Genomic DNA, 26,358 nt, shown 5'->3' with positions numbered 1-26,358 from the left:
CCGGATATTCATCATTTCACATTATGTTCATATAGGACTGATTCTATCTTGTGGCACATCAAAGACACTTCATTATTGACCCATACCAAAAACATTTTAATATACAATTTATAACTATAATTTAATGTATTGCATTGTATATTTCAAATAGCCTGTTGTATTTGCCTATATTTATAATAGCTTTATTTTTTTAATTACTAAAATTCTTAAGAGATCATTAATGTACTACATTTAAAAACTAAAAACGTAATACATTTTGTTTATTTCTACTTTAATGTTGTGAACGTCTGCCACACTGTACCCCCATAAACCTCAGAGTTTGCGTCAGATGAACAGGTGATGTGAAGCTGACACCCCGAGCTCACCCCGAGCCACAGTTTTGTTTCTCAGAGCTGAACATCTGCTGGGAATCACACCAGGACAGCAGCGTCCTGAGAGGGTGAAGAGCCCAAACTGCTGCTCCTCTGCTATGATCTCATCCCGCGAGCACTCGCGCTCATCCTCTGCTGGCCCGCTCCACACACAGCAGCATTACGAGCATCTGTCAGACATTAATCGCCAAATTACGGAAGAGGAGACCGTCAAGAGCCATTAACAGCAGCCGTTCTCTGCATCCCAGTTCGCCTACTTGTAAATACGCCCGGAAGTCAGTCATTATGTAAGGAGAGTACATACTTAAGTATCAAATTTGAGTGTAACAGAAGAGTTAGGACGAACTATTTGCCATTAAAGGACCGTTCTGTTGTTATGTGCCCTGTCAATGATCACATCTCCCACACCTGACTTTTGCGTTTCAAATTATGGGTTGCTCTTCCGGGGAACTTCCATTTTAAAGAAATAAAACAAATAATTTTAAAGGAACACCACTGCCACTATGTCAGTGGTACATACACTCAACAAATATATACAAAACGTTTGTTTTGCTCCCATTTTTTTATGAGCTGAACTCAAATTTCTAAAAAAAAAAAAAAAAAAATATATATATATATATATATATATATATATATATATATATATATATATATATATATATATATATATGGCACATTTTATATATATGGCACATATATATATATATATATATATATATATATATATATATATATATATATATATATATATATATATATATATATATATATATATATATATATATATATATATATATATATATATATATATATATATAGGCTGTTCACAAAGAGATTTTTCTCTCAAATATTGTTCACACTCTTCCCTGCTTTATCAGGGGTCACCACAGCTGAATGAACATCCAATTACTCTGGCATATGTTTAACTGGTCCTCTTTCAGCCATAACCCATTGTGCTTGGAAACATGCACACAGACATACAAAGTCTCCCGGAAGTTTGAGGAGTCCCCCGCATATGCATAGAGACTCCCAGATGCCCACAAATGAATATAATCTCCTGGAAATTGCCATTCCTGTCAACATTGGGATGTGAGAATAAGGGATATGCCCACTATAATAAGGGATTACAAAAAGGGATTGTGTCCATAATCTGAGGCATATGGGGTATCCATAGTCTGGGGCAAATGGGGCATAGCATGTGTATTTTGATATAACTCAGTTTTTTGACCACACTTTGTTATTATTGCTCATTTATTCGTTTGCTGGAAATTAGAACTGAATTTTGAAATAGTTTTGAAACAAATATTTGCGCTTAACAAAGGAAATGAATTATGTTGGCTAATGGAGGCTGCAACACATTTCTTTATCCACGAAAGCGAGAAAAAGATTGTGAAAGTAAAGGCCGATTGGAGGAGGCTTGTTCTTTATTCTCACACTGCAGATGGTCTGTTTAACTATTTTCTCACCAGTGAAGCATTCAGTTTTACCACTTGTAAAGTCCACCATGTAAATAGCAAATGTGCCATGGTGCGACCCAACTGTTTTTTAAAGAGAATGGGAGATTAGACTCTGATTGGTTTATTCTCAAAACACACCCATAACTCATTAAAAGAATAAACTCAACCCTATTAGAGCATGCGCCGCGGCGCAGAACGTATTTTTCCGTCTTTAATATAGCAAAACAGAGACAGTTAAAAAAAGAGCCCTTTGTTTTTCATCTAAGCTTTTACTAACAAATCATTCATTTTTTATACACTTCAAAAAACAGTAAAAAAAGTTTATTACCTGCTGAAAAAAAAACAACATATGCTGGTAAGGTATGTTTTGATGCTGATCTTGCTGGTTTCAATGCTTGTCTTGCTGGTTTCGATGCTGGTGCTGGTCTTGTTGGTTTCAGTGCTGGTCTCAGCAAGACCAGCATTAAAACCAGCAAGACCAGCATAGCGGTCAGCAAGTCCAGCATACCAATTTGTTGTTACATTTTCAAAATAAAAATATTAAACATAAAACATGTTTTACCTATAGTGATAAATTATTAATCCTTATTTTCAAACATGTTTGTTTGTTCATTCCTTTATCCATTAACATGTTTTGAATAAAATATGAACAATGATATTTAATAAATGATCACTTACATGAACCACATTAATAAATATTGAGTCAAATCGTCAATTTGTACTGTTCTGAGAGCCCGAAGATCCTGATGTTTTGAATGTTTTTAAAGGCATACATACCCTCACAACAACGTTCCTGTCAGGAATAAATCAGCGTTTTACTCCGTTCTCAGCACTGGTGTTAAGAGTTTGTTTTTATGCTGGCACTAAAAGTGTCCCCCTTGATTCACTGGTTCACTTGTGCTGAGCTTTTCCCAAGAGTCATAAATCCCCAATAAAGTCTCTCTGTTGTTCAGTGTCCCATTGGACTGAGAGCTGTTTTGTAGTATTGTACGGCTTACATTGCCTGTGTCTTCCACATCAGACAACTCACCACAATGAACGTTCAATAAATCTCCAATATCAAAGGCATGTAATTTGCAAACATAAAATCCGTCTCATCTGAGACCAAAACCATCTATTCTGTTTGGAGACTCGCAGTAGGAACTCGCCAAGAGCTAATAATGTAACATAAACTCGGTAATTCAATCGTGTTTGATGCCTATTCGAAACATTCAAGGAAATCCTCATTTAAAGATGGCTTTCGTGTGCAGGGAAAAAACATTGTGAAAAGTTCCTGGAAGAGGAGAAGCACTGATTTGGAACTTTCATTGGAGAAATTAAATGCTGATATTTTGCAACTCAAAGAGAGCAATGAAAAAAAATCTGGCCAAAGTCAACAAGAAAACATTACAGGCTTAGTTCACAAAAAGGAGAACATTTGCTGTTAATTTACTCACCTTAAGGCCATCTAAGATCTAGATGACTTTTTTTATCATTCATTCATTCATGTCCCTTTATTATTCAGGGGTCGCCACAGCGAAATGAACCACCAACTTATCCAGCACATGTTTTACGCAGCGGATGCCCTTCCAGCTGCAACCCATCACTGGGAAACATCTATACACACTTATTCACACTCATACACTTTAGACAATTTAGCTTACCCAATTCACCTATACCACATGTCTTTGGACTTGTGGGGGAAACCGGAGCACCCAGAGGAAACCCATGTGAACAAGGGGAGAACATGCAAACTCCACACAGAAACGGCAACTGACCCAGCCGAGGCTTGAACCAGCAACCTTCTTGCTGCTACCCACTGCGGCACCGTGCAGCCAAACTTTTTATCAGATAAACTAAAAGTAGATCTTTAGCTGAAACTGTGGTCCTTGGTCCTCACTCAATGCAGAAGTATAAACCAGGCTTAAGATTCTGTACAAGGGGTGGCACGGTGACTCAGTAGTTAGCACTGTGGATGACAGAAAGAATTGTGTGGAAGACAAAAATTAGTGTTGTATTTAGTTAGTATTTTAAATTAGTGTTGAAATAGCCTCTGACTGCCATGTCATCATGTCATTTTCGTCCACTTATCCAGGGCTGGGTCCTGGGGGCAGCAGTCCTCTCCCAAACACTACCTCCAGCTCCTCCGGGGAGATCCCGAGGCGTTTCTAGACCAGCCAAGAGACATAGTCCCTCTAACATGTCCTGGGTCTTCCCCAAGGCCTCCTCCCGGTGGGACATGCCTGGAACACCTCCGTATGTAGGCGTCCAGGAGGCATCATAAACAGATGCCCGAGCTACCTCAGCTGACTTGTTTCAATGTGGTGGATCAGCACTCTACTCTGAGCTCCTCCCGGGAGACAGAGCTCTTCACCCTATGTATAAGGGTGCGCCATGCCACCCTGCGAAGGACACTCATTTCGGCCGCTTGTATCCGAGATCTTGTCCTTTCGGTCATGACCCAATGCTCATGACCATAGGTGAGTGTAGGAACGTAGATTGACTGGTAAATCAAGAGCTTTGCCTTTCGGCTCAGCTTCTTCTTTAACACAACGGACCGGTACATCGACCGCATTACTGCTGCCGCTGCACCATTCCGCCTGTCAATCTCACATTCCATCCTTCCCTCACTCATGAACAAAACCCCATAATACTTGAACTCCTCCACCTGGAATAATGACTGTCCTCCAACCTGGAGATGGCAAACCACCTTTTTCCGGTGGAGCACCATGGCCTCGGACTTGGAGGTGCTGATTCTCATCTTAACCGCATCACACTCTGCAGAAAACCGCCCCAGTGCATGCTGAAGGTCTATGTTCGATGAAGCCAACAGAACTGCAAATAACATCCTGTGGTCACCAAACCGGACCCTGATCCTCCTGCAGGTCCACCACCTACTGGGGGAGCCGTAAGGGGCTGGTGCATTGTGGAACGGGTGGTGGTCGAAGGTTAGGACCGTGACAACCTGATCGTCGGGCACAGAAACTGGCTCTTGGGACATGGAATGTCGCCTCCGATTACATTTTTGAAAATTCAATCTGCATGATTGTCGCTAATTTGTGATTTCACAAAATGTGTCAGCAAGTAAAAGTCAGGGCTAGAATCATGCAATGTGAACTTGGCATAACCTACTGAAATAATCAGTCTCCTTTAAAAAAAAAGTCTTTTTCACCACAAAATCTCATCTGGCACTAGGTCTGGGATGCAAGCTTTTATGGTTAAAAGTGTAGAAAAATACAGTTTTCCTTGAAACAACATTTCTTTATAACTGAGGAAAGAAAGAAAGAAAGAAAGAAAGAAAGAAAGAAAGAAAGAAGAAAGAAAGAAAGAAAGAAAGAAAGAAAGAAAGAAAGAAAGAATTTTCAGGAAATTGACAAAACATGACTTATGTTTGAAACACCATTTAAATTCAAATAGGAGATAAAACACACTCAAGGACAGATTTATGTCATTGGTTTGGTTTGAGCTCTCGCACAGCTGTGAATCCGAACATTCATTTAGCCTCTCAAAGGAGCGCAGCAGCCGTAAATGTCCCGGGGCAAGAGGCCGTGGAGGATTAAATTGTCCTTGCACTCGCATATCACCATAAGACCAGAAGTACTTTGGCCCTTCACTCTCTCAAGTGCTCTGTTGACAGAGAAAACAGTGGCGTGGAGCTGAAGCCAGAGCAGCTTGGAGATCCAGTTGCAGGTCTCCGTCAGTGTTTCTGGCTCTGCTGGCTTGACAAAGGACCTTGATTCAGGTGGGCAAAACGGTGACCTCACGTTTCTGAACTGAGCCGCAGGGAGGCTCAAAACGACCCTTTCACAAGCGCGAGAAGACAAAGAAGCATTTATGGAGTTTGCAGTGACAGCTGAAAACATCTTTAAACTTCAACTGCAGCTCTCTTTCTCTCTCTCTCTCTCTCTCTCTCTCTCTCTCTCTCTCTCTCTCTCTCTCTCTCTCTCTCTCTCTCTCTCTCTCTCTGTGGCAGAAAAATGCAGAGCTCACAACATTTTTTAATATATCTTTTTAAAAAGATACAAAAAAGATTATATATATATATATATATATATATATATATATATATATATATATATATATATATATATATATATATATTTATTTATTTTTTTTATTTTTATTTTTTAATTGCTCCCTTTACTTTATAGTTGAATCAGTTTATTCCTTAACGTCTATTATTTCAAGTTAAATTAACAATTTTTGCTGAATCTGAAAACAGACAGACAGACAGACAGACAGACAGACAGACAAGCAGATAGACAGACAGAGAGTAAACAAGTAAACAAGTGTAGTCAGTGTCAGTGATCATGGACTCTCTCCCTCCTCCAGCACAGCTGTTGTTTTGAAGCTTCATCTGCAGGTCAACTCTCTCAGTGTTTCTCACTGTGTTCTTTGTGTCTGAAGTAAGACAGTAAGGTGAGCTTTTCGACATGACCGTTCATCTGACCTCCAGCAACCAAGCTAAACTAAGAGCACAGTGACTTTCATTTGTGAACTTTCCCAATGTGAACTGTGCTGGATGCTCATGCGCTTTAATGCATGCAGACCATCTGATAAGAGGAAACAATTGCAAAAGTTGTCCATGGATGTTTTACAATCAGGATTTTAGATTCATTGGTTTTTTTTTTCTTTTGGGGGGGGGATAGTTACAATATTTGACTATGTAGCCAATAAACACAAAAAGTAAGAATTGATAGATAAATAAATCACATAAAGTATAATTAAAATTTAATAATTGAAAATAAGAATTAAGCTAATAATTTAAAATAATAAAATTATTATTTTAAAATAATTCTATGGCATCTTTAAGTTTTTTCAAGTTTATTTTATTTTTTATTTAAAATGTATGTTTGCAGATTGTTAAAATAAATATTACAAAAATGTAAATCTACTTTTTAGTAATTCTGAAAGATACTGATAAATCAGTTTTATTATAAAAAAATTTGAACAAAATGTAATGTATTTTTATTTTAATTTATAGTATATTTACATATTTCGTTCAAATATTAATTAATAAATGTATAATATTAAAAACTTATAGTCCATGGTTCTGATCATTACAGTGTTTATATAATAATAAAAACCCTGCACAAATATTTATTTTGGTATAAAAGCAGTAAACCATATGTCACATGTAACATCATATTAATCTACACTCACCGGTGACTTTATTAGGTACACCTGTCCAACTGCTCATTAATGCACAATTCTAATCAGCCAATCCCATGGCAGCAACTCAATGCATTTAGGCGTGTAAACATGGTCAAGACGATCTACTGCAGTTTAATCCGAGCATCACAATGGGGAAGAAAGGTGGTTTAAGTGACTTTGAAAGTGGCATGCTTAATTGGTGTCAGACGGGCTGGTCTGAGTATTTCTGAAACTGCTGATACTGGGATTTTAACGCACAAGCATCTCTAGGGTTTAAAGAGAATGGTCGGAAAGAGAAAATATCTGATCTGTGGGCGCAAATGCCTTGTTGATGCCAGAGGTCCGAGGAGAATGGCCAGACTGGTTTGAGCTGATAGAAAGGCAACAGTAACTTAAATAACCCCTTGTTACAACTGAGGTATGCAGAAGAGCATCTGTGAACTCACAACACGTCCAACCTTGAGGAAGATGGGCTACAGCAGCAGAAGACTACACCAGGTGCCACTCATGTCAGCTAAGAACAGGAAACTAAGACTACAAATCGCACAGGCTCACTAAAACTGGACAATAAAAGACTGGAAAAACGCTACCTGATCTGATGAGTCTCGATTTCTGCCGCTACATTTGGATGGTAGGGTCAGAATTTGTTGCTGACCCTTGTCCAACCCTTTATGACCAGAGTGTATGCTATCATGTCAGTATGGACCAAAATCTCTGAAGAATATTTCCAGTACCTTGTTGAATCTTTGCCATTAAGGATTAAGGCAGTTCTGACGGCAAAACTACTACTAGTAACTAGTAAGGTACCATAAGGTGTACCTAATAATGTGGCTGGTGAGTGTATATGTCATATGTAACATCGTATTATTATGTATTAGTAATGTACTACACTGTAAAACCCAATAAGTTAAGGTAACTCAAACCATTTGAGGAAACCCATTGCAGCAAACAATTTAAGTTCAAAACTAATCCTAATGAGTACTGTGAACTTAATCCATTTGAGTAAACGAAGCAATTTGAGCACAGTAAAACCCAATAAATAAAGAGAACTCAAACCAACTGAGTACTGTAAAACCCAATAAGTTGTTTGAGGAAACTGTTTGAGGAAACCGATTGCTACAAACCATTTGAGTTAAACTAATCTATATTAGTACTGTGAACTTACTACATTTAAGTTGAAGTAATGAGGTATTTAATTAACTCATTACCTTCAACACTGAGTTCAAAACTCTTTTCAAATGAGTAGAATTAACTTTCAGTAAATTTTGAGTTAACTACACTCATTTCATTTGATAAAGTTGACTGTTGGATTTTACAATGTAATGCCTCACTAAAACTGAAAGCATGCTGGGTAACAAAAAATATTGCTTCAAGCTTGCTGCAAGACGTTGGAAGAAACATCTTTTGACCTCTAACCATGCAAATGTGTAACAGAGAGAACAAAACCAGATAACATTATTCTAAAAGAAACCATTTCTAGTGGATTTTTAGGAACAACAAAAGTTCCCACAAAATATCTGCACATCGATTGCTCAGATCAGGCATGTGGTTTTGTCCACAGAAACCTTTGGCAGTAAAATTGGATTCTCATCCAAACCCCAAATTCCTCTACTGTTTCATTCAGACAAAGCTGTGCTCACTGATACTTTCAGACAATTACATATTCCTGGAGATTTTTCATTTGCTTTGGGCCAGTAACAATTATACAGCAAATCACTTCCTGAGGAAACATCTCCTGGAGGGATTGTTATGCTAATCTGCTCTTCTCTAATGTTGCTGAACGCATATGTCCGATGTGTGGAAATGCACCATGAAACTCAATAGCTCCAGGCAGGAAACTGGAGAGCTGAGGAGGAAGAGGCAGGAAGTGAATATGGCATGTTTGGCCTCCTAAGCTTACACCTTCGGCGCGCTCTAACCCGGCTGTGGGGCAATATCTTTTTTTTTTAGAGGGGGTCCCATCTCTACCCAATTTTACAGCTGGGTGGAGAACTTCAATGGAGTCTCTGAAGCCAGGGTTAGACAATAGACTGGTAGCCAAACCGGCACGCCAAGCCAGGATTTCCTGGCTTACGGCATAAAAAAAGTTGCACAATGAAGGATGAGTCTTGTGTTGGGTTGATCTGAATCACAGTTCCGAACTGTGGCACATCTGTACGTGAGAACACAGCATTTCTCTATTGCCTGTACAGGCAGTGCTTAACTGAAAGAGTTCTGGCCTGAAACCGAAGAGCGGTCAGTTTAAGGGTCAATAACATCCACTACACTCTTAAAAATAAAGCTTTTTTATTGGCATTGATGGGTCCTTGAGGGACCTTTAAAAAAACAAAGAAACTTTCCATTCCACAAAAGGTTGTTTATAGTGAAAAAAAGTTATTTAGATGTTTAAAATGTTCTTTTACACTAATAAAATGGTTCTTTGAAGAACTCTTCACTGAAACAGAAAACAAATTATTATTTGTTATTTTATTATTTATTTAAATTTTTTTAGCTCAATATACTCACAATGAAGTTATTTTTTGGTCTTTGTTTTGAGGTAGTAAGAAGTTTGAAATGCCTGAGCAGTGGTTTACTGTTAGTAAACATTTCGACGTCACACACACAACCACCTTGGGATATGGGTACACTAAAGGCCTCGTATACTTTTTTTTCGCTCTTTATTAGAGGGCAAAAAAAAGTTTGAATAGGCTGAGCGATGGTATACTGTTTTTGAACTTTTTGACCTTTGGGGTTGGGTGTGCCCCAAGGTGGTGCTTGCATGAACCCCTAAACACATCAGTGATGGTGGGTTTGAGAAAAGTCATTTTATGGTATAGAAAATGTAGAACATGTTGCGTAGATGATATCTAAGCACCGGGTTCTGACTTTTGTTTCGGAACTTGGCGTGCTTCCCCAGTTAGCGCGGTTTGTTTGGCATATGTGAATCCAGCAATCATGCTCGGATCCACGCCAAAACAATCGGTCCGAGATCGCCTGAATGAGGTGGTCCCGGCTCGCTTGTAACAAACTCTGGAGCGGATAGATTGTAGTGAGAAAGCAATATGATCTGAGCCAGACAAGTTCACAGTGTATTCTGGATATGTAATAGGCTTTTATACAGATATATGAGGAGAGAATTATGTGTAGGGCGGGATGTCATTCCCACAAGTAAATGAGCAGAGATTATGAATTTTTCATATATATGTGCACCATGCGGCTTGACAACCTCCTTAATAGTGTATTGCTATACGTGAAACATGCAAAAAAGCACAGTACATCAATCTCCACAATAGCAAGACTGGCCTTGACACTACAAATACAGTGGTCCTTCCCTATAACGCGGTTCACCTTTCACGGCCTTGCAGTTACGCGAAATTTTTTAATGCAATTTGACATGCTTTTTTTCTACAATACATCCTGATTAGCGCATTGTGTTCTGCATCCTGATTGGCTGTAGACCACTGTCAATCAATCTCCTCTGTGAAGTGTCTTCTTTACAGGATGCGTTAAGCTTGCCAAATTTACAGAAATCTTTGATTGCCAGCAGTGTGACTCTGAAGAGCTGTACTGCATGTTTGCAAGTTTTCTCCCCAACAAATAGCACAATGTCAACGAAACATTCTGCACCATCAAAGACACCTGCGATAACACCCAAAGGAAGATGCTGAACATCACACAAAAAGTTGAACATGCTAAAGGAAGGTAGAAGTTATGGGATTGTAGGGCGTGATAGCAGAATAAATGTTATGATTAAAAACAAGTTTTGATCTTTGGTTTCATTCTATAATACTGGACTTACTTTTCTATGATGTGTGAGATTGTTTAAACAAAAAAGAATAGTGTGATAATGTTAATTCTTGTATGAGAAAAGTGTATAAAGTGTAGTTACAACCTTAAAATATCTATAATAATTGTAAAAAAATAAAGCAAACTACTTCACAATGTTCGCCTATCGCGTGTTATTTTTAGAACATAACCGAAAGGACAAAATCTTGTATACAAGCGGCCGAAATGAGTTTTTTTCACAGGGTCGCAGCGCACAACCTTATAGATAGGGTGAGGAACTCTGTCACCCGGGAGGAGCTCAGAGTAGAGCCGCTGCTCCTCCACATCGAGAGAAGTCAGCTGAGGTGGCTCGGGCATCTGTTTAGAATGCCTCCTGGATGCCTGCCTAGGGAGGTGTTCCAGGCATGTCAAACCGGGAGGAGGACTCGGGGAAGACCCAGTACAAGCTGGAGGGACTATGTCTCTAGGCTGGCTTGGAAATGCCTCAGGATCCTCCAGAGGAGCTGGAGGAAGTGTCTGGGGGGAGAGAAGTCGGCCCTGGATAAGGGGATGAAAATGACATGACATGACAACTCCCGCGAATAACGAGGGACAACTGTACTAGCTTATCAAAGAAGGTGGAGTTCCAGAACACAATCAACAATTGTTTTATCGCCATGGACCAAAAAAGCTCAAAGTTGTATTGGGGCCAAAACAAACTCCCACAAAAAAGTTTGCATTGGTATGTTATTTGAATTGCATTGGTATGTAATAAAGCCAAAACAGGCTTTATTTTTGGAGGAATTCTGTTTGAAATTAGGAAAAAAATTATTGACAAAGTAAGCTCTTTTCTGCGATTGTTTTACTGCCTATATAATGTAATGAAGTAATGACTAGTAATAGTAAACAGCAACTAACAGTCAAGCTACCCGTTTGCAACATCAAGCAGAATAACAAGCAGTTTTTACTACAAAAATCGATGGAAGTGAATAAGTCCAGAAGTCTCATGCCAATAAGGTTACAATGGCTAAGCCCACTCGTACATTAAGGAATAAGGTCAATATTTAACAAGACCTGAATAAAATTACTAACAATTGCATACTCTTGAGGCTAGGAGAATGAGGTTTACTTGCAGTTTTTTACTATCTGGCCTCTCTGTCACACTAAACCTCACTAAAATTCAAAACATGGCACCAATGTAATCCCTCCAGTTCTACTCTCACACCTCACCCAATCCCCCCTGACCCTTATCTATCTAGTCAGGCCAAGGCCAAAGAAGTTGGACTTACCTGCACAGCTCTTAATAGGTGGTCTCTGTTACACTTACCCTCCCTAAAGCCTGTTTCACACTGCAAGCGTCAGCAGCGCCTGAGCAGAGCGTGAGTCGCGCGTGTTTTTTCGGCATCCTTGTAAAAAGATTAGAGCTTTCATACCGCTCGTAGCAGCAGCGCGTCATTGCGAGACGTGAGCGTCGCTGAAGCAGCAGTGCCGCGATAGTTTCGCGCTGGGTCTATTTTTGCCGCACTGCTCAAGCTCAATTAAAGTGACAGTGCATTGATAATGACCAAAACACATTGAAGGACAGTAAAAAGTAGTAATTTTACCCAATAAATGCGGTAATAATATCCACTGATTTATATATAGTCAATCAAATGGACTTAAATTATTAAAAGCTGCAACAAACATTTATTTAGGCCCAAACTACAAAACCAAATGTAAAACAATTTTAGTATCAGTTTTGCTTTAGCTGCACACTAGTGTTGCAGGAGAGGGGAAATAGAAAGTGGCCGCTTTAAGACTGCTATTTACGGGAGTTGTAGTCCATAGCGAAGTGTATTGTGGGTAGTGTAGTTCGACACGCATGCTGGATGATGTGAGCTCGCCGTGTGCCGTGTGAAGACAGCAGATTTTGGAGTCTCTTCTAATGTTCTGATGAGTTGATTCAGGTGTGTTTGATTAGGAAGAATTTGAACTTGTACTGTTGGTGTTCTGTCAGGAATAGAGTTGGGGAACACTACTCTAAAGTGTGTTGCTATTACATCTCTCGAGTTCAGAAGAGTGAGGTTTACTTATAAAGCTTTCACTACATGGCTATTATTACACTATTAGGCTATCATACACTTTCACACTGAAGGAGAAACAGCTGATTGTCTTCAACCAATTGATCTCTGCATTATTGTTGATAATGCGAAGAAGGTCGCTGGTTCGAGCCCTGGCTGGGCCAGTTGGCATTTATGTGCGGAGTCTGCATGTTCTCCCTGTGTTCGTGTGGGCTTTCCAGGTGCTCCAGTTTCCCCCACAAGTCCAAAGACATGTGCTTTAGGTGAAATGGGTGAGCTAAATTGTCCGTAGCGTATGTGTGCATGTCCTGGTCCCCCAGGTTGGGGGTTGAGCGTTGGGCTAACCACCCAAAAAATTAATTTGTTGTTACGAAACACCAACATGGTGCAGCTAAATATCAACTTTAATAAAAACGGCCTTGGGAGTACGTATTATAGTAGCAATGTACTTTATGTCTGCATCTGACCCACTCCAAGTGAGATTTAAACCAGCAGTTCATTCACTTTTTTCCTCAGTTAAGTATCTTCTAGGTTTTTCTATTTGGGTTAAATTTCTTTGCTGCATAACATACAACAGTAGAATAAGATACATAACTTCTGGTACTACCAGAAGCAAAGTTTCTTGTGATATAAACTTAAAACATAAAAATGTTCTTGCCAATTCCTTGTTACAGAAGTTCTAGTCACTGTTTATGGCTTCAAAATGTCACCAAGACACTAACAAACACTTAGATATATTCCATTCCAGAACTTTCTGTTCCAACACTATATAGCAACACTAGTCAAACCCTTTCGTGCAACAGCAGCAGCTTGGGGTATGTGATCTAAAGCTTGAATCTAACTGAACAGAGGTACGTTTCCCAAACAACAACATAACTCTTGACTGAACTATCATAGTACGATGCATCATTAGGAAAAAGAACAATATAGTGATGAGTGTTTCCCAAAACCGCAGTTGCTTTTTTCGCAGATCCATCATTTGAACCACGTTAGATATAACGTAAAACATCCATAATGTTGCTTTAAACGGGGCAGAGTAACGACTTCTTTAGAGAAAGAAATAATTTTTTTGGGAGGGGTTGGGGGGGGGGGGGGGGGGGGATTATATATATATTTTTTACATACATTTTAAAAAGCATTATGGAGGGAACACAAAAGTTTGAAAGCAAATACTTTGAAAGCAAATTACACCTAATTAATTCCAAGTTTAATTGCTGAAATGTTCTAAACGAATAGGGCACAGGGGGATAACTGGCAATAGAACACAGCCAGGAACTATGTTTCTAACTACAGCTCTAGAGGTGTAGTTGCAAGCGTACAGGTTTGTGATGCAGTTTGTGAATGTTTGTTGGAACAATGAGTTTGGGAAATGCCGAATCAACTAACTATGTTTGTAACGACAGAACTCGCAACCTTATTTGGCTAACGATGATTTTTGGAAACTCACCCCAGATTTTTTCATTGTGGTGTGACTGGAAACATACTCACTGATCAAAATACACTTGTTTTTTTTTTTACACAAACACCAAACAGAATTGATTTTGCCTTTTTTTTAATGGAAATAACGTATTTCAAGGCCTACATGCAGTGAGAATCTAGGATAGCATGCAGCAAAAACCAAGGTAGCTGCAAAAAAAGATTGTTATAATTATCTGATTCTTTGTGTGAATAGCATTTGATTCATTTTAGAATAAAGTAAACACAAATCTGTGTTACAAACATGTTCTTCCTGAGATGAAACAAAAGCAGAACTGGACCAGACAAACGTGCTAACTGCATTTATCTTTTCTTCACTTGACTTGCATGTGGGCTGTAAAACCTTATTAACGGCCTTTAGCTGACATTGTGCCAGTGTGCCATTCTCCCGGCATCAGGATTTGTGCTTTGGGTGCCTGCTGCCAAGAATTTTCCAGATTAACTCCTGATTTCAAAGAAAGGTCCCTGTGGTCTGCCATTGTGCGAAGCCATGCGCTTGTATTCATCTGTGTTAAGGAACTATTCATCCCTCCATTCACATTCATTCACTGAATGGGGTCCTATTTAATAGACCCATCCTTCGCCTGTGTCTCAATGTACTCATGCAAACACCACTTCCTCGCAGATTAGCAAACAATTATGGCACCTTCTACAATGCCAAAACCTCCTAAAGCAAGAAAGACTTTGCATCTCCATCTAAGTCTGACATAACAGTCATTTCCTCATCACCTCTTTGAAAGTCAACCAAATAGTTCACCGAGGGGAGTTTCAAACTTTTTAAAGGACAGCAAGGCGATGCTGTTTCTCACTTAACCGGTCACTCTTCATCTACTCTGATCTCAGCAGTAATGGCTGATTGGGCCGATACCTTCATCCTTCCTGTCCCTCCCTCCTTCATCCATTCATCCATGCTTCCTACCACCCCTGGGTGAGGACATAAGCCTCTTAGAAGCAGGACGGGGCACTGAAAGGCTGCGGTGGAGGCTGGATCTGTTTGCCTTACGCCTGCCGTTTGGGTGGCTAAGCAAAGGCCGGGGAGGGCTGCCGAACCATGCAGGCTCAACGCCTTTAAAAAGGGCCCAACAGAGTGACCATTGTGTGAGTGCAACAGGAGAAGTCATTTACTACAAGCAGGAAAGTGAAATATCCTTCCTCTGTGAGTCCGAAAGAAGGCTAAAACCCAAAAACCGAAGTTGAGCCTTTTGTTTCAGCCCACCCCCGCAACTTGAGTGCAACATCCAGCTCATAAAGCAACAAAGTATTCGCATTTAAAGTCTGTGTAAAATAAAAATGTACTATGTTTTATTTTGTACATTGTTATTTTATAGGTGAACCAGAAAATGGGTTTTGGTAATAGTCAATCAATGGGTGGCATGGTGACTCAGTGGTTGGAGCTCTTAAAGCAAGAAGGTAGCTGATTCGAGTCCCAGGCCATTCTGTGTGGAGTTTGCATGTTTTCCCTGTGTTCGCGTGGGTTTCCTCTGGGTGCTCTGGTTTTTGCTACAGTCCAAAAGTATGTAGTACAGATGAATTGGATCAACTAAATTGTGTATGATCTTAGTGTATGATGGTATGTGAATGAAATAAGTGTATGGGTGTTTCCCAGCACTGGGGGTTCATGAGTTAGTGTAAGCCATCCAGAGAGTAAATGTGGTTCATTCTGCTGTGGCAACCCCTGATAAATTAGGGACTAAGCCGAAGGTAAGTGAATGAGTAATCTTCAATCAAAGGCTAAACATTGGAATGGTGGTCCTTATTGGTTGACATTAGTTTGATGGTTCCCCCACAAAATTGTTATCTACACCCCTTATTGTTAGATTGGAACGATGTGCAAATAAGCCCCAGCCCGTAGTACTGGAAGTACATCCACATACTAAAATAAAAGCCTCAGCAACTTCCGATTCATGCCAACTTTAAGCTCGAATTTTGTTTTTAAATGACTCCTATTTTACCCCTTTCACAAGATGTAAGATAAGAATTTGATGTCATCAGAATGTGTCTGTGAAGTTTCAGCTCAAAATACCCATCGTATTATTTATTATTCAATGCAGAATATGGCCATTTTGAGCTCAAATCTTGTCATTAAACAAACAAACAATTAGCTTTTCGTCATTTCTGTCATCTTGTGCACATGCTTATTAAAAGACTACAAATATTTTACTGCAGCAATCATCTTTTTTTGTAAAAATAAACTGTTTATGAAAGTTAGATGGCTTGCGTAGGTTTATTTTTGACCATTTTTATTTTCGACCATTTAATGTAGGCCTATTTAGCTCCATAAATGATTAAAATTATGTTTATTTTGGTAAATAAACAAATATGAACTAAAATAAGTCTTACAGACTTGGAAAATAATAGTCACTCTTGATCATGCCACAAATGTTTAAGAAAATCTAAAATAATTTCTAAAATTATTTATATATTTATAAAATAATTTTTTTCACGTCAAGCTGTTTATACAGAAATTTAAAAATAAGCTTACTTATTTTTGGGAATGCCCTTTTGTTCAATGTTTTTGGATTAATGTGAATGCTTTCATTATCCAAAATAATTTCAATAATTTATATTATTTATAGAATGTTATATAATGCACGTTTTTGCATAAACCTAGTGTTACTTACTGGAAAATTTAATATCCATAAATAAATGTAAACCCCTTTATAGCATATTCAAACTAACTGGAACAGTATTAACATACCATTCAACATTTAGTAGCCTAAAGAGGGATTTAAACTGCAAGAATTTGTACTTCTTGCTTTGTTTAATAGGCTTATTCATTGATATTTATTTCCTTTTCATGTGCCGTCTCGTTTTTTCATTGTTTCTCCGATTATACTTTTTTATAGGCTACTGAAATCTAATTAATAATTGTAACTCTTTTGTTGTTGTTGCAATAAATAAATAAATCATTGATCACGCCTTGTGATCTGTCATCATGCAGCGCGGCTAATCTCGTTGGTTGCCGGCTGCAGCCGTGCTTCATATCGATCGCACCTTTTATTTAGTGATTCACTTATGTTAATAAGATGGCAGAAAACTCTTTAAAGTCCACTTCACAGGGTACTTATGTTCAAAGGGAGCGACTGAACAAAAAACAGAAGATAGCATGTTGAATCCTGGTTTGAGTCCAAATTGAGACCTGAGACCTGTTCTGAACTCTCTCACGGACTCACTGTATGGTTTACGAGATGTCAGCAACTAGTTGTTTTGTACTACTTTAGAATTTCATATCATTAAAATCAAGGCAGGTGGTTCATTCCGCTGTGGTGACCCTTGATTAATAAAGGGACTAAGCTGAAGGAAAATGAATGAATAATAGTAAGGCAAACATGTAACCTCGCAAAACTAATGTGATGAACCCAAACAAACAAGGTTTTCGTACTTGCTTTGCTTCACTATAGCCCTGTTAAGATAGCAAAAAAATGATGTAGTGACGAGTGTTTCCCAAAACCCGCAGTTTCTCTGTCGCAGATCCATTGTTTGAACCACGTTAGTTATAACGTAAAATGCCCATAATGATGCTCTTAATGGGGTGGTAACAACTTCTTTGGAGAAGAACCCTATAATTTCCTTGTGCAAATGATATTGTTTTACACGCACATGCATTAAAAACATCCATTATTAGTTTTGGTAAAAACATCCACTCGTTTTCTATACTAATTGAAATATATTTAAATGGTCTCTTAAGGTAATAGGTCACCTATAGCTTTCATCATGAGATACGGCTGTGTTCAAAATGACATCAATGTTTTCAAAGTGCACTGCGAAGGGTGCAATTGTAAACATGAAGATTGCTAAAACTGAACTTTAAAAATACTTTGAAAGCAAATTACACTTAAAAGAGAGATTTCTTTAATGCTTTTTAAAAAATAATTCCAAGTTTAAATGTTAGAATGTTCTAAACGAATAGGGCATAGGAGGATAACTGGAAACAGAAGACAGCCAGAAGCTATGTTTCTAACTACAGCTCCAGAGGTGTAGCTGCAAGCGCAAAAGTTTGCGACACAGTTTGCGAATGTTCGTTGGAACAATGGATTTGGGAAAAGGCAAATCAGCGAACTATGTTTGTAACGACACAACTTGCAACCTTAGTTGGCTAACGATGGTTTTCGGAAATGCACCCAAGTGCTGTAAGTTAATTGTACATAGTAAAATTTCTTGAAACATGAAAAATTAAAACTTTTCATCACTAAAGACTACAATGTAAAACCTTGCACTGAAAAATAAGTTTAAATTTAACTTATAATTTAAAAAAAGTTAATTTGACTTAATGAAAAGAGATATGGTAACTCATAAGCAGATTATCTTAAGCAGAACTCAAAACGAATGAGTTATAAATTAATAAAATAATTGTTTTGTGTTAACTCTAACGCCAGAAACAATAACAAACCATTTGAGTAGCGGAACTCAATTCATTTTATTAACTGAACTCATACTGATTTGATAACTGAACTTATAATGTTTAAGTTACTAATACTCTGAATGATTGATGACATAAACACAAAACATATATGTGTATATGACTCAATATATATATATTAATTTTGCAGCTAAATTTAAGCTTTACCAAGTAAGAAAAAAAGAAGAAAAAAAATCTAGTCAAGAGTTACAATCTTACACTATCTGATATTACATATTCTTAAAACAAGATCAATACATTTATTTTTGGCTATAAATCAGATCGGAACACTTGACCAGAGAAGGAGTTTTGAAGTGTGAAGGGTCCCACTGAAATCCAAACACATTTGAATGCGTGTTAATGCTGATGGGAAATTGATTTGATTACTTAAAGGGCACCTATTTGATCTCTTTTTCAAGATTTAATATAAGTCTTTTGTGTCTCCAGAATGTGTCTGTAAAGTTTCAGCTCAAAACATCCATCAGATTATTTATTATAGCTTTCAGAATATTTGATTTTCAGCTCTGAACACAGTGTAGCTGTTTTTGTGGCCTGTGCCTTTAATGCTAGTTCTACCCGCCCACCGTTCTTATGTTCCTGTCAGAGTGTGCCTTAATCTCTGCCTTGGCTGTGTCAGATAAACAGCACAGTGATAGACATGAAGGAAGCAGATCTCACGTAACATTTATAAGAAATATTACAGTAAGAACTTTTCCAATGGCTAGTTGATGCATTTGTTGTGGAGTTAATTCAAGCCTTTCTGCAAAGTCGTTACAAAACGCACACACACACACAGCGCGTGTTTTTACAGGCAAATGTGACAGGATACAGGTTAATATCCACTACTGTATGGATATTCGTTATGTTAATGTACAAAATAAACCTCATTTAACATTTACAACTCAGGATTGAAGCGTCTTTTTTATAATTGTACTGACAGAAGGCTGTGGTGATAAAAACGGTAAAATCATTGTAATTCATTATAAACATGCACTGTTTGAAAAACATTTTAAACTTATAAAACTCATTCTTGATCAGATTTGATAATGATTGATGATCACAGAGAGCTGAACAGATCTTTTAATACCAGTTGCTTTGCTCATGCCCTGTCTTGTTTATATGATTATACGCATTACTGCGGACACATGTTAATATGCAGCTCTTAATCAATTTGGTTGGGTTTTCCATTTCAAAATGGCAGGTTTGTCAAACTCGAGAAAGCAGGGTAAGTCAAGCCTGTTTCTGAAAGAGAGATAACTTTAACTCAGAGTCAGTTACCATGGTAACTTACTCTGTGAACCTAACCTGGTCAGGAGCAGGTTTTATCCACTAAACTCTCAGTTTCTGTTGGTCTCCTCCCATTTTTTTAAAGACGAAGTGGTATTTCTCACCTTAGCCCTACGTTTCCACCCACATATTTTATGTGCATTTTGAAGATGCCATAAAAAAGAGTTGATGAAAACATCAAGATGCACATAACCTTTGAAAATAGGCATGAAAAACATATGTGCATAACTGATCAGAATAAACTTTTATTCAACAAGAAAAGATGCGCATAAACTACGATGGAAACACTTTTACCGAACAAATTCCAGTACTTTTTGGTTATTCTAAAATGCCTCAACCGTTTCAGTATTAGTGTTATTGTATAATTAATGACCTCCAGTGTGTCTGGAGCGTGTCAAGAGCGTGTTTTCCGTGTCTCATGGCTTCAAACACAACCACGCGTTCATTGTGTGTCGGCATTGTCTTCTGAGTAAAAAGTCATTTATTAAATAAAGAAAAGATTCACACAGCTTCTTCTACCACTGTAAATTTTGTTTTTACTGTTGATATTTGGCACCAGTTAATCAGGTTCTCTTTGATTCATTGGATGGAAACATTGCTTTAATCGCACGTCTTTTATGCAATATTCCTGTTTTGCACATAAATTTAACTTGCATTTTTGGATGGAAACATAGCTACTGCCTACATTTCAGTCACACAAAGGCATACCTGTCAACCCTCCCGTTTTTCCCGGGATTCTCCCATATCTTACAGTTCTATCCCGCTATCATCCCATAAAAGTATTTTCCCGTATTTCTCCCGTATTTTCAGTCTTTTTCTGAAGGGTGCCAAATAAACATTAAAGAGCCGAGCCTTCCTATAAGCAACCCATACCGCCGAACCACCAGGGGCCGCCCCTTGCTCTTAAATGCGAGTCTGTTCTGTGCTTTCGCTTTGTTTAGGCATGAAAACACTTTGAAATAAATATAAAAACGGCGGGATTCCCTTTACTTTTCATTACAGGTGCAGTCTCCCCTTTATATGCAATCCTCAAAACAGTCATATAGCGGTCAGCTGACACGCTCCATAGTGATAAATACATGCTGTTACCCAAATGGATTCTGTACACGCGATTTGAAATGGAGCGAAAGTCTGGGTTTGGGGTGCGTGTTTGAACAGACATATATACAGAATTAATAATAATAATATCTAAAGATGTCGATCTTGGAGCTTTTTATCCCTTATTATGGTGGGCATATCCCTTATTTTCACATCACAATGTTGACAGGTATGCACAAAGGACCAAGTCACGTACGAGAATGGCTTGTCCTTTTTTAATGAATAATTATCTTAAATTCACTGACCCTCAATAGGGACATCTACTGTATCTAGATTAATAGGATTATTACTCATTCTAAACACAATTTTTTAGTTCTGCTCACATTCTAAATGTCGTATCAACCTCTACCACTCGATCAATAATAAAGGCAGACACACAAAAGTGCACTTTTACGTCTATTAAAAACTCAATTTTAGAAATGTCTAAACTGATCTTAAACTGATCAACGTGTGGAAAAGTGGGAACCTTAAAGTAAACATTTCCACTGAACATTGAGTTAAAATTATCTGCATTCTTGCTTTGTCAAATTTGTTGTAGAATCTATGCAGTAGCCTATTTTATGTTATTTAATTCAATTACATCTAAAACAACTTCAAAATTACAGCCACTTCCCCACTTTTTCAAGTGAAAACTTAATATATGTCACACATCACATTTCTTATTTTATTATACTTAAATAGGCGACGCAGTGGTGGAGTGGTTAGTGCTGTCGCCTCACAGCAAGAAGGCTACTGGTTCGAGCCTCAGGCGTTTCTGTGTGGAGTTTGCATGTTCTTCCTGTATGTGCGTGGGTGTCCTCCTAGTGCTCCTGTTTCCCCCACAGTCCAAAGACATGTGGTATAGGTGAATTCGGTAGGCTAAAAATGTCCGTAGTGGATGAGTGTGAACGAGTGTGTATGGATGTTTCCTAGAGATGCTGGAAGGGCATCCGCTGTGTAAAACATGTGCTGGATAAGTTGGCGGTTCATTCCGCTGTGGCGACCCCGGATTAATGAAGGGAATAAGCCGAAAAGAAAATGAATGAATTAATAACTTAAATACTTTAAATGTAAACTTAAGCATTGACTTGAGCAGATGTTTTCCCATGCTAACTGTCTCTGTTTCCATGATGCAGTGGTTTTGCTTTTTTAAATATATGCTCATAATTGCTATAACTTTGCATGAGCACATCAAGTTCAGCTGGAGAAAGAAATGCTGATCTCTTTTTTCAGATGTTGCCATGGTGACTCGTAATATCTGCGCTCCATTGATAATGCCTTTTTACAGTTGCGGTGTGCGTGCTTAACTTTGAGTTGGTCTACTCAGAGTTGATTGACCTAACTCAGATCAACTATTCTGAAACCGAAAACTTGAGTTTTAATCTCTCTGTAAGTCAACTCAGAGTTTAAGTTTAAAATCCGAGTTGGTTAAACCTCCTTACTGAAACAGGCCTCTGTCTTTCTATGACTCTAATATGACCGTAGACACACTACCTACAAACAGTCTGTCCAAACAGCTTACAAACGATGATTTTCATCATATGTGCCCTTTAAAACACGTTAATACCAGGTGGAAACAGACAACTAAATTAAATATCTTCTGAACCAAAAAAAAGAGTCGTTTCCTGTTTGCCCTCCACTTTATCAGCTGAAGGTGCTGAAGCTGGAAAGTCACTTTACTAGCTGTAGTACAAGTATCCACCAGCTCATGCCAGCAGGCTGAAAGAGAGGCATTGTGCTGGGTCAGTTCTCTCCCAGTCAGCCTGCTTTCATTATCTCACTGTTAAGACCACAGCCACAGATCTGCTTCACATTGACTGGATCAAAGCACAGAGAACAGGTCCCGCAATGCAATAATGTGTGTCTACAGGGGAACCCTGTTCTGGGAAAGTTCAATAGGTTAGAATATCAGTAAGATTTGCCGGCTGACCGTAACCGCTCACCTGTTGTCTGGTCTAGATGGGATCTTACAGCAGCTCTGTCTCTACTTCCTCGGACACTTAAACTATCAAAATGATATCCATCTGTTAGCATGCTGTGGGAAACAACCCAGGTTTAGGGTGAAGTTAAAGATGTGTCATCTTAAAGGAGCATCGAATGAATTAGAGATGCAAAATAAAAGATTTAGTTGTTGTGTCTCAATTCGCCTACTAAGTACTCTTTTTATGAAGATAAAGTATATACTTTTGAGTGTGTATCAGAAAAGTTGGCAAGCTTTGGGACAAACCACTTTAACAGACCATGTTGGTGCCCTGACAGTCATCTTAAGAGAGAAAAAGCCCCTATTTTGCATTTAAAAAGCTCATATTTTGGTTTTGGGGGTCTCCAACAACATGCTGATATGTGTGCAAGGTCAAAAAACACTTTCATTGTCTTATAATATGCATTTATTTTTACCTAATTATCCCAGCGACTCTTATTTGAATTGTTCAGCGATTCATTTGTTCCCAAACCCCTCCTTAGTGCAATCTGCACTGATTGGACTGATGACCCAGTCTGTTGTGATTGGTTGACACCACGGCTACAGTATGAAATAGCAGAAAGTATGTGAGAGCTCAATGCAGGAATGCAATAAAGCAATGCAGTTAAACACCAGCATATTACTCTACTCTTAAACCTAACTCCAAGTAATAATGACACACATTCAGTATTGATCCACACAGTGGCAAAAGTTGAACTAGTTTGAAAATTGACCGCGTCCCGTGTGTGAGGATCAGCTGATGGTGGCCATAGCAAAGGCAAACAGCAGAGGATCATGAGTTCAGAAACACATTTTAATCGGTAAAGGAAGAAGCACGCATCACGTTTTTAACGTGGTTTTGGACGCGATATGTGAACAGCCCCATACAGATTTAACTTGAGAAATACAGTACATGCACTCATCTATAATATATTCGTGACTACAAGCCGCACGGGGTCATTACAACTTAACAATTAAACACATATTTATACATGTAGTACATATATACATTTAACATATAGTTATTGTATCAATCATCCGAAAAATGACAGGAACAAACACAGCACACGGTTGGATATACTGTGGTATTGTTGTGAAAATTAACTTTAATCCTTTATTCCCCTCAGCCGAATCTCCATCTGTCAGCGATCGTCAAAGCACGTTCACATTTTACCACAACATTTTACCAAACCCACGCGAACACGAGGAGAACATGCAAACTCCAAACACAGAAATGCCAACTGACCCAGCTGAGGAGGCTCGAACCAGAGACCTTGCTTTGAGGCGATTGTGCTACCCACTGCGCCACCGTGACGCCCAGTTTTAAAGTTACTGTAGAATGAATATCTACATATTCCTACAGTATAAACTTTGTTTTGTTGTTGAATCAAATAAACTCTTCTAGTCATCTCAACTTACATCAATCACACTGAATAAAATATTAAATGATCTTTTTGTCATGCACTTTGTACAGTGTAGCCACTAACCATTAGACGTCTGACGGACTTGCAGATTATGTCTATATTGCGTCCGTCGGTCGAAGACCAATTCTGTACGCCTACACGACGTGCAAACTAGGTCTGTAATTTCGACATCTAACCCAGATCCCATTTGGACGTCAATATGTTGTGAGTAGGTCACGTGTTTGACGTTAGGTGACGTTTTGAATGCCAGTCGTTACGTTTACAGAAACCAGGCACCGCTCATCACCAGGCTAATACCATCCCTACAGTGAAGCATGGTGGTGGCAGCATCATGCTGTGGGGATGTTTTTTAGCAGCAGGAACTGGAAGACTAGTCAGGATAGAGGGAAATATGAATGCAGCAATGCAGCTAAATGAAAACATGCTTTAGAGAGCACTTAACTTCAGACTGTGGTGACAGTTCATCTTCCAGCAGGACAATGACCCAAAGCACATTGCCAAAATTTCAAAAATATCAATGGAATGGCTTCACAACAACTCGGTGAATGTCCTTCAGTGGCCCAGCCAGAGCCCAGACCTAAATCCTATTGGACATCTCTGGAGAGATCTGAAAATGGCTGTACACCTTTGTTTCCCATCCAACTTGATTGAGCTTGAGAAGTTCTGCAAAGAGGAATGGGCAAAAAATCCCAAAGACAGGTGTGCCAAGCTTGTGGCATCATATTCAAAAAGATTTGAGGCTGTAATTGCTGCCAAAGGTGCATCAACAAAATATTGAGCAAAGGCTATGAATACTTATGTACATGTAATTTTTCATAAATTTGCAGCAATTTCAAAAAATCTTTTTTCATTGTCATTTTGGGGTATTGTGTGTAGAATTTTAGAAAATAAATGAATTTAATCCATTTTGTAATAAAGCTGCAACATAAAAAAATTAGGAAAAAGTGAAGTGCTATGAATACTTTCCGGATGCACTGAATCTGCTACATATATAGCAGAAAACAATTTTACCTTTAAAATAATTTAAAATAAACCTTTAAAATAGTAATAATAACTATATTGTCAATGGCGCATTTAAAGGAGCCTTTCAAAGCTCTTTACAGTGTAAAATTAGAGCAGGGATAAATAAATTACAACAAAAAAAAAAACTTTTGTCCACATTTAATATATCATATTGGAGATGAAACTTGAATGTTAATGGTAATCGTTATAATAAATATTATTTGTTTTTGCACATCTGCCATTATTGTAGATCTTAAAAATCAATCTAATAACAAATCAAATTGATGTCCAGTGCACAATGTATTTCCAATTACTGCCAAAAATAGTAGACCATCCTGGTAACTTTGTATTATTTTAACATAATATGATCTGGGAGACTTTTTTTCAAATATCTAAAATTTTAGGATTTATAGTATGCAAATTGTGACAAATGTCTAAAAAAAAGATGGATTAGGAAAGAGGGGGAGTATGTAACACACTTGAAATGACTCTCCAAATTTGCGAACCTTTATTTAATCAGATTTGTCCAGAAATCCAGGCTTATTTCCGCACAATATGCCCTAATAGCTTAGCTGTGCCATGCGGTGCCTATCATGTGACGGGGTCCTGACAGGTGGCTGTCCGGGCTGCCTGTTCACAGGTTGTAGTACTTACTTCCAGCCTGAGCGCTGCAGATTAAGTGTGTCCATCTGTCAGAAGAATTAGGACTAGTCTGCAGGAATTCTCAGATCACGCAATGCTTTGGCCTGGTGGGCGAAAGGGGGGCTGGAAGGGAAGGAGGGACCAAAGGGAAGGGGGAACTTTCATTGGGGTGTAATCCGACCCCTTCAGCCACCTGCACTTGTTTCGGAGCCCAGGAAATGGAGTACATGGGTCTTTCTTTCAGCTCTCATGGTGAACTAATCCTACTTGAGAATTGCATGCAGACACAGGCGGCTTCCTTTATGGGACTGATGCAGAGAGGGGTT

The sequence above is a fragment of the Danio aesculapii genome, chromosome 21 (genome assembly GCF_903798145.1).
Source record: "Danio aesculapii chromosome 21, fDanAes4.1, whole genome shotgun sequence".
NCBI classification, from domain to species: domain Eukaryota; kingdom Metazoa; phylum Chordata; class Actinopteri; order Cypriniformes; family Danionidae; genus Danio; species Danio aesculapii.
This window is presented reverse-complemented; position numbering follows the sequence as displayed.